Source organism: Canis lupus, chromosome 7 (genome assembly GCF_003254725.2).
Source record: "Canis lupus dingo isolate Sandy chromosome 7, ASM325472v2, whole genome shotgun sequence".
NCBI lineage: Eukaryota > Metazoa > Chordata > Mammalia > Carnivora > Canidae > Canis > Canis lupus.
The window spans coordinates 28,110,845-28,124,219 of NC_064249.1; the positions used below are offsets into that span (position 1 = coordinate 28,110,845).

Genomic DNA, 13,375 nt, shown 5'->3' on the forward strand with positions numbered 1-13,375 from the left:
ACCCCATTTGTATCAGAGCTTCCTTGTTTGACCAATGAAGGAGTCATTTGTCTCCTTGATTTCTAAATACCATTTTTGAATAAGAAAACCAAGGCTCCTTGGAAAAAATGACTGATGCTAGATCCAGGGCAGGTAGAACAGAAGATGAGCTTGGAGCATCTTGCAGCACCAACAAGGAAATAGATGGGTATGTGTCAAAAGACCCTAGCAGCCAACCTAAAAGAGCTCCCAATGGTTGGAGTTGGAGCAATTTTATCAACAAAATAAATAACAGTCTTGGATTATAACCCCAAATATAAAATAAATATACATGAGGACATTTTGATAAGATAAATGATTGAATAAAACATATGGGGGAGAAGAGTCAAATCTTTCTTACAGAAAAATTTCAAATAATATACATAGATGCTCCCCCCTCCAAAACATGAAGATCAACTTCCCTCCCCACCCAGACACATCCTGGGAAGGTCTAGGCTTAGTGACTCACTTCCAAAGAATAAAATTGAATAGGGAAAAGGAAAATAGTAATTTTACACAGGAGAAGTCTGGCAAAACTGACATTAACTAAGGGTTGAAGATTAGTAGCACAGTAATGTCATGTGGTCATCAGGGATCACAATATAATATGGTAAGCAGGGCACTTTGCCTCTGTTATCTTCCCCCAAACACCTAACCCCAGGCTAGTCATGAGAAAGACATCAAACAAACTCAGTGGAGGACATGTTATAGGATCCCTTGCCAGTACTCCTAAGGAATGTCAAGTTCATTAGACAAAAATCAAACAAAACAAAACTGAAACTGATGTAACATTGTAGGTCACCTATACTTCATTGAAAAAAAAAAAAAGGATGAGAAACTGTCACAAATTAGAGGAGAAACTGGAGAAACATGACAACTAAATGCAATGTGCTATTCTGGATGGAATCCCAGAACAGAAAGAGGACCTTAATGGGAAAACAGATGAAATTCAAATAAAGCCTGGAGTTTAGTTAATTAAAAAAAAATTGATGGTCTCTAAAGTCTCTTCCAGCTGGTAGCTATAAGAATAGCATTTATTATCTAATTGCTTCGTAACTGCACTCAGATTGCTTACCAAGTGCCAAGAACACACGAGGTAAGGCAACCATTAAGGCAGGCTGGAAGGCTTTAATCAACTGGTTTTTTTCTCTTCTAACTTCCTGTAGTTGTATGTTACAGTGATGTAGTATGTGGTGAGCACAAAACCATTTTTGAGGCAGTAAAGCAGTGTTTTGGTGAAAGTCTCTTGTCTATTACTTTCCCAAACCAGCTCTCACCCGGTGCCCTAGTGAGGACAACCTCAAGTGACCCGGCGGGTTCCCCCCACTGCAGCCCTCAGTGTTTGATTCCCCTGAGCCTTGCCACCCACCACCCAAGGCAGCCCTCCGTGAAACTGTCTCTATGGAGATGGTCGTGGTGGCAAGGCTACCTTTGGCTCGTTTGATTTTCCTGGACAGGTTCTTTGCTTAAAAAAGTTTATGAAGCCCCAGTGTGAAATCATGCTGGCTCTGATTCATGACATTTTCCTGAGACTTTATAACGTTTCTTTTTTCTAAATAAGCAATTTCAGGTCAGGTAAAAATGTGAGTAAATCATGCCTGGCTCTTGTTCCAGATGTATCAATTTCTGTTCATTCCCGGGTCCCCCCCCCCCTTTCATGGCTTTGGGGCAATAAAAATAAGCAATGCCTCCACTCTGGAGCCTTTCGGAGTACACCGTATATAAACGGTATACCGTGCAGGGAGCAATATTTCCCTACCTTGGTCATTACCGACCTTCGCGTTTTCTCTGGCAATTATCTGAAACAGAGCAAGAACGTGGAGTAACGATTTTGGCACACTTAAGACCCTGGGAGGATCAAAGAAGCTGGTGTGACAGTTCATGAAACGGGGAGGAAGCAAACCGTCCCCCACTGCCAATACTAACACAGCCCTGTACTTGAGAGTCTGGGAGAGTCCAGTTGCCAAGTGTCTGCCTGCATTTTCTTTGAGGGGGCTGAGCTCAGAACAGGTCAGGAAAATTATGGCTTTTATCAGCAGACTCTGTGGCTCTCTTTGAGGATGGCCAAAGTCTCACTCAGTGCTGCTAACGGCAGCACATGTGGTCTTTTCAAGAAAGGACATGAATATTTTCATGAACTGGGGGGAAAGGTGCCCACACGAGACTTCGCTTATTAGAGATACTAGGGCAAGGCTGAAAGCAGTGAGATGTTTGTAAAGAAATTAAGGGTGAGAGCTGTGGAGCCAGATTGCGTGGATTTGAACCTTGGTCCTTTCAAATAGTGTTCTGTATGACTTGAGCAAATTCCCTACCCCTGTGCCTCAGTTCCCTCGTCAGCAAAATGAAAATAGTAGTAAAATCTGGGCATCTGGGTGGCTCAGTGGTTGAGTGTCTGCCTTTGGCTCAAATCATGCTCCTGGGGTCCTGGGATCGAGTCCCACACCAGGTTCCCCGCATGAAGCTTGCTTCTCCCTCTGCCCATGTTTCTGCCTCTCAAGAATGAATGAATGAATGAATTTTTTTAGAAGCAATAAAATCAAAATCACAGGATTGTCCCACCAATGAATAGATGTGAAACACTTATAGAACAGTATCTGGGACAGCCCGGGTGGCTCAGCAGTTTAGTGCCTGCTTTCAGCCCGCGGCATGATCCTAGAGACCCGGGATTGAGTCCCAGTCAGGCTCCCTGCATGGAGCTTGCTTCTCCCTCTGCCTGTGTCTCTGCCTCTCTCTCTCTCTCTCTCTCTCTCTCTCTCTCTCTCTCTCTCTCTGTCTTTCATGAATGGATGAATAAAATTTAAAAAAATAGAACACTATCTGGCACATAGCAAATCCTCAATACAGGTCAGCTGCTGTTATTTTAATTTTAATCATCATTATTCTGGAAAGAAAGCAATCAGGTTTTGTGATGTCCCAGGAGTGGCTTTTTCAGACTTAGTGAGTCCTCCCAAATCTTCACCGAGGGCTTAAAATGTACTAAGCATTGTGTTAAGCAACTGTAGATAATTCAAGAACAAACAAGTCCAATTATTTGCCTTTATATTCCAGAGGTAGAAATAGGAAAAGTCTGCACACAGGGGGACACTGCGTGATAGAGCGCTCTCTCCACTGGTGTGGCACTGATTATAAAGTACTTTCAGATTTCAGAAAGAGAAGTGAATTGCCCAGTAAGTGGGATGGGGCACTCTTTATAAAGGAGGTAGCACTTGACCAGAATTTGAGTTATAGGTGGGATTTGGGGGTTTTAATGGTGGAGATTGCCATGGTGTGGGTGGCAGGCAGGTGCGGTAGGCGTAGAGGACTCAAGGCAGACGAAATGACAGAAGAGGTATTTGAGAGACAGGCATTAAACCAGAGTTTCTTGGTGGAAAGTTTCCAAAGGTAAAAAGGGGTGTAAGTGGAGGGCCTGGAATAGACATAGCCAAAGGAGTTTGCATTTTTACTTCATTAAGAAATTGGGACTTGGGGCTCCTGGGTGGCTTGGTCAGTTAAGCATCTGCTTTTGGCTCAGTTCATGATACCAGAGTCCTAGGATCCAGCCCCACATCTGGCTCCCTGATCAGAGGGAGTCTGTTTCTCCCTTCCCCTACCTCTCCCCATGCTTGTGCTTTCTGTCTTTCAAATAAATAAAATCTTTAAAAAACAAAAGTCAATTAAAAAAAAAGAAATTGGGCCTGTTTAGGGACAAATCGGAATGCTAGAATTTTGGAGTAGAGGTGTGCTGTAGAAACTCATTCTGAGAGAATATCCTGACTGATCACTGACACTTTCTTACACAACACAAAAAGATATTTCTATCATCTATCATTGTCTCCAACACATATTTTTTTAAAAAGAACTTTAAAAATTAACAAAATATCTTAACAAAACACTAATTCCTCAAAGATTATGTGTTATGAGGTTACAATTGCAGAGTACTTTTACCAAAGGCTTATAGAGCACGTTATCATTAATCTCAATCATTTTTATAACAAAAGGGATTTGCCAACTGAGATTTCTTTTTTAAGAAGAGTCTCTTTCCCATAACTCCATGTACTTTATTAACATAGTGCTGGCACTCGGATCTGTGTAACTACACACAAAATATTTCTTATGCAACAGTTTTGGTCAAAAGGCCAAGTTATTTCAATTATGCAAATATATGAAAAGAAACCTTAATAAAATAGGTTTTTCTAATATTCCTTGAAATTAAACTCAAAACTTCACTCCAAGTGTTAGTCACAAATTCTACAAACAGAATATTTTGAAGAGGCCCAAATACTGAATCTACATTCTCTTTGGGATACTAAGCCACTTGAATTTTCGGTCCATTCTTTCCTTTTTTTTTCTTTTTTTTTTTATTGGTGTTCAATTTACCAACATACAGAATAACCCCCAGTGCCCGTCACCCAATCACTCCCACCCCCCACCCTCCTCCCCTTCTACCACCCCTAGTTCGTTTCCCAGAGTTAGCAGTCTTTACGTTATGTCTCCCTTTCTGATATTTCCCACACATATATAAATAATAGTGAAAGTGAATATAAGGGAAGGGAGAAGAAATGTGTGGGAAATATCAGAAAGGTCCATTCTTTTCTGTTTCAAAAGCTGTTTTAAAAGCTCTTCCATCTTCTCACCCTCCTTTCTTCCCTTTCCTTCTTTCCATCAATAAACATTTAATGAGTACCCCTTCTCTGCCAGTTATTGTACCAGATGCTTCCATATGAGTTTCCATCATGTAGGTGTTTTTATTTGTTTGTTTTTCCTGTGAAAGCTTCACTGTCAGTAATGATAGAGAAAAAACCCTACATCAAACACGACTTCAGTTGTTTCGTGAAGTTCTCTTGTAAAAAAAGCTCAGTCCTTCATTAGGGAGAGATGATTGCAAAGCTTTTCAGGGATTCTCTGGGCACTCTTTAGCCCCTTATAATCTCCTTTTTCAGTGCACATGACCCTCCAAACAGAAGCTCTGGATCATAGTGACCTTTGAGGTTAATCAGGATTCTTCAGAACTGGATTCTGGTTATGATTCCTATATGACCCAAAAGTAAGCCAGTAACTCAATCTATCTGACCTTTGGTTTCTTAAACTGATATTGTATTAATAATACTTGCTGCATGCTGCAGAAGAATTAAGGCATGTATGTGGACAAAGTATTTGGAGCTCCTTAGATGAAAAAAATTGTATGAATTATTAAATAAAAATAATAGAAATGGTAATAAAGCCAAGATGGAAGAATATTGTGCTGTTTACTTCTTCCTCAATGGAGTTTTTCCACACCCTTAAAGGAGCTAAGAATTAATAGTTTTTTAAAGGGACAACTGACAACTGGCAAGTAGACCATTAAACAAAAGTGATATAATTTTGTGTAGCCTACTAGTTATTAAAGAGAGCATTTCATAGTAGAAAAGCAGCACCTAAAAGTTATCAGAAGATAATGTGGTGCCATGGAGAGAATGCAGACTTCCATGCACAGCTGTGAGATAATAATAACTCAGGTTCCATGTCTATAAAACAAGGAAGTTTGACTACAGAATTTGTAAGATCCTTTTCAACACAAAAGGTCTTGCATTCTTGGAACCTCTTAATGCTAACCCCTAGCGTAAATTTCCAACCACTAACTTGAAAGTTTTTAGAATCTAAAATAACCATAATTTCTGCTGCTTTGGTCTAGCCCACTCCAAAACTCACACCTTTCGATGGGTTAGCCAGAGAACACAGTGTTTTCCCAGGGTTCTTTGTTCTCAGTAGAATTATGCTCCGGTTCAACTTTCTCTAGTTTACTTGCTCCACATTTTACTGAAATTTGGCATCCAACAGCTCAATGAAACATTGCACCACAATTGAGAGTTCAAGACCATTTATTATCTAGGGCCCTCTCAAATTTATTCCCAAAGAATGAGAATCTGAGAGCAGCTGAAAGAACACTCCTAAACCTGAACTCCTCTTTCCAGAGGCAGCTGAATTCAAGTGCGGGAGGCTGGTCATCTTGTCTGTCATCAGGAGAGTATATGGCCAGGTATGCTGCAATTCTCAAATAATATCACCATTTGTATTTAGATGAAATCAGACTGAAATGAACAAAGAATTCTGAATAATACTTTCTCATGCTGTTGTTTTAAGGTTTTAATTTAATGTATATAAAGTTTCTGAGCCGCACGAGGTACTAGTAGTTTGCGGTCATTATCAAGGGATACCTTAATTTATTGGGTCAACTCTCATCATACCCATCCCCCACTCTAAGCCTTACCAAAGCAGAAACCTCAGTTTCTCCATAGTTATTATGCTTTCAATTGCCACCAGGCCATTGCATATGCTGTTCCTTTTGCCTGTCCCAACACTTCACTCCATTCCCTTTAACTAACTCCTTCCTACTCAACATTTTTAATATCAAAATTCATTCATAAATTCAACAAATATTTACTTAGCACCTACTATGTCCAGGGAACTGCTTTATGATGCTGTGAATACATCAAGAAACAAATCAGACCAAAACCCAGTCATGTGTTCTCCCTAACATGCCTTGTAATTACCAGATGCTCCTCTGGTAATGTTCTTTTTTATCCCCATGTGACTGCTTGCTCCCTGGGAGGGAGGACCATGCCTTTCATAGAAACACAGCACCAAGCAAATGTCTGGCACTCAAAATTGAGCAAATAAATCACTAAGTAAATAAAATTAAGAAGAACCAAGAATAAGTGGAAACAGGAAAGGGACAACACTTAAGCTATGTTATTAGACCATTAATTATAACAGAGCATGAGGAAAAGAGAATATTCAGGCCCTGACCAATTGAACCCTAGAAGCTTTCTGCTGATCATTATAGATTTTATTCTCAAAAATCACAATTCTCTTAAAGGTAAATTATACATTTGTTTGATTCCAGCACACACTTAAAATTTCCCCTGAGTTTGCATGTTTTTTTTCCAAAAGGGGAAAAAGCATTCTTTAAGATGTTTGCAAGGAAGCATTTCAAAGAGACCCATGAAAAGTGTGGCATTTGCAGAAGAGGAGCATGGAAAGAATTATGGAAAGAGAAGGAAACTTAAAAAGCAGGAAGAAAAAATACTAAGAAAGATGCACTATAGAGGAAAGATACTGACAGTTTAAGAACATAAAAGCAGCAGAAACCATGCAAGTAGTAAATACGATTGTCATAAGTTATTCCTGAAATTGCTTTATTTGATTCATTCAACAGCTCTGTAAGCTGCGTAAGGGGAGTATTTTCCTTCCCATGTTATAAATAAGGAAACTATGGTTCAGCACTTGCCTGACAATTACATGGCCAGTAATCAATGATCTCTGATTTATTGTCTAAGAATTTTCCCATGAAAAGGGGAAGATAAGATCTTAAAACAAAGATAAGTATAAAGAGCAAGCAGTGCTCAATAAATGCTGATGGAATGGGAAACAGACATAGAACAGGAAACAGAGGTTGAAGACATGAATTTCAACTTCAATGAAAGTGATTTCTCACAAATAACTAAGCATTTTCAGGACATTGGCTCCTGACACCGATAGTTAGTGCAAGAAATTAGTATTCTTAGTCTATAAATGAAAGGATTGGTGAGCAGTAAATCAGTCAATAATTTGAGCACAGTATCAGCCACAGTGCAGGTGGGAAACAGCACACTCAAAGGGCAAAGAGAATTTAAGCAAGTAATGGATTTACAGAGATGGAGGCTGGAAGAACAACCCATGCACTGGCCATAGTGGGAAATGACTCCTACCCCAGACTGAAAGGGAACATGAACCTCGGTGAGAGCTGCAGCCAGGAGAGAGGGCTACTTGACAGGAGCCAAGGTCTTTGGGTCTCTGATAGAATAATGTAGCCATGGCCATAATGGTGGGGAGAGGGAGGCTGTGCTAAAAACCCTCTTCTCTGAAAACATAAAATCAAGAAATAAGGACGAGAAGAAGATGAAGAGAAGAAGGATTGCACTACTTCTACGGGATATAAAAAAGGAAGAGAAAAAAAAAAGGAAGAGAAAGCATTTTCAAAGGTGTATGAATTTAGAAAATGGAATTTCCCAAACTGTATATGTATACATATATGGTTTGTTTGTTTATCTTTTAAATTTCCCTCCATTCATTCTGCAGCAGTGTAATGAGCCCATGAGGGCAGACATTTAGAACCCCTGGGATGGATGTGAGAACAACACAAAACTCCTGCTCCAAAGGAAATCACAGTCTCCTGAGGAAGAAGATATGCAAGTGAACAATGCAAGCAACAATAACAACAACAAATATGTCATGTTATAAAAGAAGTACACACACAATACCATGATGCGAAGATGGCAAGCACAACTCTGCTAGTGGTGAAAGGAGGGCTGGAGAGGGCTTGCCATTGGGGGTGATAGTCTTCTTTGCCAATTTGAATGCCTTTAATGTCTTTTTGTTGTCTGATTGCTGAGGCTAGGACTTCCAGTACTATGTTGAACAGCAGTGGTGAGAGTGGACATCCCTGTCTTGTTCCTGATCTTAGGGGAAAGGCTCCTAGTGCTTCCCCATTGAGAATGATATTTGCTGTGGGCTTTTCATAGATGGCTTTTAAGATGTCGAGGAATGTTCCCTCTATCCCTACACTCTGAAGAGTTTTGATCAGGAATGGATGCTGTATTTTGTCAAATGTTTTCTCTGCATCCAATGAGAGGATCATATGGTTCTTGGTTTTTCTCTTGCTGATATGATGAATCACATTGATTGTTTTACGGGTGTTGAACCAGCCTTGTGTCCCAGGGATAAATCCTACTTGGTCATGGTGAATAATTTTCTTAATGTATTGTTGGATCCTATTGGCCAGTATCTTGTTGAGAATTTTTGCATCCATGTTCATCAGGGATATTGGTCTGTAATTCTCCTTTTTGATGGGGTCTTTGTCTGGCTTTGGAATTAAGGTGATGCTGGCTTCATAGAACGAATTTGGAAGTACTCCATCTCTTTCTATCTTTCCAAACAGCTTTAGGAGAATAGGTATGATTTCTTCTTTAAACGTTTGATAAAATTCCCCTGGGAAGCCATCTGGCCCTGGACTCTTGTGTCTTGGGAGGTTTTTGATCACTGCTTCAATTTCCTCCCTGGTTATTGGCCTGTTCAGGTTTTCTATTTCTTCCTGTTCCAGTTTTGGTAGTTTGTGGCTTTCCAGGAATGCGTCCATTTCTTCTAGATTGCCTAATTTATTGGCGTATAGCTGTTCATAATATGTTTTTAAAATCGTTTGTATTTCCTTGGTGTTGGTAGTGATCTCTCCTTTCTCATTCATGATTTTATTAATTTGAGTCTTCTCTCTCTTCTTTTTAATAAGGCTGGCTAATGGTTTATCTATCTTATTAATTCTTTCAAAGAACCAACTCCTGGTTCTGTTGATCTGTTCCACAGTTCTTCTGGTCTCGATTTCGTTGAGTTCTGCTCGAATCTTTATTAACTCCCTTCTTCTCTTGGGTGTAGGATCTATTTGCTGTTTTTTCTCTAGCTCCTTTATGTGTAAGGTTAGTTTTTGTATTTGAGTTCTTTCCAGTTTTTGAATGGATGCTTGTATTGCGATGTATTTCCCCCTTAGGACTGCTTTTGCTGCATCCCAAAGATTTTGAACGGTTGTATCTTCATTCTCATTAGTTTCCATGAATCTTTTTTATTCTTCCTTAATTTCCTGGTTGACCCTTTTATCTTTTAGCAGGATGGTCCTTAACCTCCACGTGTTTGAGGTCCTTCCAAACTTCTTGTTGTGATTTAGTTCTAATTTCAAGGCATTATGGTCCGAGAATATGCAGGGGACAATCCCAATCCTTTGGTATCGGTTCAGACCCGATTTGTGTCCCAATATGTGGTCTATTCTGGAGAAAGTTCCATGTGCGCTTGAGAAGAATGTGTATTCAGTTGAGTTTGGATGTAAAGTTCTGTAGATATCTGTGAAATCCATCTGGTCCAGTGTATCATTTAAAGCTCTCGTTTCTTTGGAGATGTTGTGCTTAGAAGACCTTGATAGAAGCGCGAACTCTTCTCACTGTTGCATTCCAGCTGGTCTCTCTTTAAATCTCAGGCCGAATTCATAGATTTTCAGGATAATTTGAAGGTTTTCTAGGTAGTTTGGTGGAGACAGGTGATTTGGAGACCCTACTCTTCCGCCATCTTGCTCCTCCCCCCTGGGGGTGATAGTCAAACTCCATTTTGAAGTAGCAATTCTGAAGCAGACCTGTGGACAAAGGCATTCTAAGTCGAGAGAGTGTTCTATGCACAGAGATAGGACTCAAAAGGGCATAATGACTTGGGAAACTGGGATAACTTGACAAGGCTTAAGTTCAGATACATGGCACTGTGCTAAAGACCATGAACTATATTCCATAAATGAGGGCAAGCCACTGGAAATTTGAAAGCAACAAAGTGATGTCATTAGGTACAGAAACCAGCAAGTCTGTTACTGAACTTTGCTTCTAATTTAGGGACTGGAAAGGAAGCAATGAAGGGAGGAAAAAAGAACAGTAGACTATAAGTTTGTTTTCACTAAATTTCTATTTTTTAGATCATGTTTTCACATGTCTGTTGTATCTGTTTGATAAAGAAAGGCTATTGTGATCTGAGATCAGGAGAAGGGAAAGTCAGTGTGAAAGATGGAATGTATTGTCACACTGGTGTCTTTGGTTTATAGATATCTTGAATCAGGATGCAGGTGAAGGGGATCTGCTCAGGCATTGATCTGCAAAGGACCTTACCATTCAGGCGATTTCCCTCTGATTTTCCTTCTCCATGTGGCCAGCCCACTGAGGAAGGGAAAGGGAAAGGAACCCTCATCCTCTACCCAGTGCACCATTGGCAGTGCTGAGAAATGGAGCTGGGAACTTTGAGAGGCAAACCAGAACCCCTCACTTCTTTCTGTTATTCCTGACAACAGATGGAACAAAGGCCAACCCTCACCTCCTGTGGTCACTGCTGCTACTCAACTGGGAACCTCCTCCCCAGTAGCTACAGATTTTCCTAATTATTCATCTTAACTAAACCTGACACTGAGTTCTACTGCCTCTCACGAGAAAGGCCTTGGGAGGCTATAAACCTATGTGGTTGGGAAAAGAATGTACTGCACTGAATGGGGAAGGAATGGAGCTACAGATTTCTGACTTTCACAGTTTGTCTGCCTGTGGAGACTGTGCTGCAATGTGCTCTTGAAATCATTTGGGTGGGCCTTGTTTCTGAGGAAATAAAGAGGCCCCAGAACCTCCCAAGTGAGTGAAAGAATGATTTCCAGATAGTCAAGTGGAGCAGCCTCTGGCTACATGAGCTGGATGTGCTTGGCAGTTATTCCATGTGGCTGGCCAGTATCCTGAGGTTAGCAAAGCAGAAGGCAAATCTTTGGGGAGCTCAAAGACATGTGCACGCGCCAGTATTTTTGACAAATGCTCAGTTAATTGTTGTCTGTGATTCTTCTCCTGAGACACAAACTGTGTATACCGGGCACCAAGAACTACCTCCTCCCACCTTCCTAAACCTAGGGGGAATCTTCATAATTACGGACATTTGGGCCAAGTGTCTACCCCACAGGAAATGGACAGATCAGCTCCCAGGGGTTAAAGAATGATGCAGGGCATGGGAAAGTAGAGAAATCTCCTGGGTGACAAGGAAGACAAACTCACATAAGTAAATCCAAAGAGTTTATCTACCAACATGAGAAACTCAGAATTTCTTATAAGAATATGAAGGAAATGATGATCAGAAAAGACTTGGGTAAATTGCTGAGAAATCTGGATCATCAGCCCATAACTGGTAAATAATTTAGTATTTGGAAACCTCAACATTCCAGGATGGAATTCAATTTGGGGTGAGTTACTGGAAATCATGGCATATACAGTGAATTCAAAAACAAATTATGCCTATGCAGAGGTGAAACAGAAATCTAAACTCTCTAATCCATGACCTTCATGACTATTTTCTTCAATATCTAGCCTTTTTACAATTTTGCATTTTTCCCCTACAGCTTTGTCTAGTTATGTTAAAGTCCTCCCGTTTGTTCATCAGATATTTAGAGCTGCGCGTTGTGTAGGATGCCTATATACTCTGCTCTTGTTGAGTTGGAAAGATTTGGAAGCTGTATCTCCTCTGAATAAATGCTAATTGAATCAGAACCTTGCCAGTTAGCAGTGTTGCTTATTCAAGCAATTAACTGAAGTGGTAAAAAGTCCCACTTCTACTGCTAACACTGCTCTGGAGATTGGCTTCAGTGGAAGATAACTCAATTTTGTCAAAGGGTTTGAAACAAGAGATTTATGCATTAGATATAAAATTTAACCTCTCTATGGTAGTGTTGAGGTGCTTCTTCATTACTTCTACCAAAGGTCGATTTTATGAATAATGACAATAACATGTCAAATCAATTTCACAGCAAGATCTTCAATCTAAATAAGTACCTATAGGAAAATTAAGATGCTGAATAATTGATTCAAGGGTGAGTTATCCATTCTCTTTGATCCAAAATGCTCACAAACAATGGAAACTTTCTTGGAAAAGAGGTTGAATTTAAAAGGCTTCAAATCATAAAGATAAGAAAGATATGTAGTTGAGTAAAGGATTATAAATATCTAGGGAAGTCTGTAAATAACCTCCCACAGAATATACTTAGTAAATGAGAATATAAGAGAAGAATGTATCAGGAATTTAAAATCCTAAACAACAAAATTGTTAATCAGAAAATAAAACAGGAATCGGGATTCGCAAATTCAGATTTTAAAATCTGACCAAGACACTCAGTATAAGTGGCGCAATAAAATTAAATAAAGGCAAAGAAAAATCTAAGCAGAAAGGGAGAAAAGAAGAGAAATAAGACTGATTTTTCCTTTACAAAAAAAAATAAATAAAAGAAATAATTTATCTTGAACAACCATATTGACTTCCTCTAGGGAAAAAAAAGCATTTTTTTTGTTTGTTTGTTTGTTTTAGTTTATTTTTTGAAACCAAGAAACAGCTGGGTCTGACTGAAATAAAAATAGTCACCAGAAAACTTGGTTGGATAAAAGATCCCACCGAAGCTCTGAAATTAGCACAAAGCTATTTGCACATAGAGTGTACTTTAAGAAGCAGTAGTAAACATTCTGGTATGCTTTGTTTGAAAAAAAAAATAGTTAAAAAGCCCTCAATGAAACCTCTTTCAGACATGTGTCATGGGCTTTTTGTTGCTGAACTCTTCCATATTAACAAACTAAGTTGCTCTTCCTTTCATTCCTTTGGCCACAGGACAGACAAAATTCACCAATGTCTCTACCACAGACATTCTCAGATGGTGCTAATAAAAAGAAGAAACCAGAATTGGTGGTCCACATTGTGAGAGTTGCTAAATATCATCACAAAGCAATAATTATCCTACAGCGTGCTTGGTGGCTCGACATTCTGAAATGCA

At 39.6% G+C, this 13,375-nt stretch overlaps 1 long non-coding RNA gene across 1 annotated transcript in view; it reads left to right on the forward strand.

The window, feature by feature from the left end:
• Positions 1-5,670: 5,670 nt before the first annotated feature.
• The window catches only part of LOC112648239 (uncharacterized), a 35,364-nt gene continuing 27,659 nt past the window's right edge, over positions 5,671-13,375 (forward strand). The window contains exon 1 of the long non-coding RNA XR_003128848.3: positions 5,671-6,013. This is a non-coding gene — a long non-coding RNA (uncharacterized LOC112648239). The remainder of the gene's footprint in view (positions 6,014-13,375) is intronic.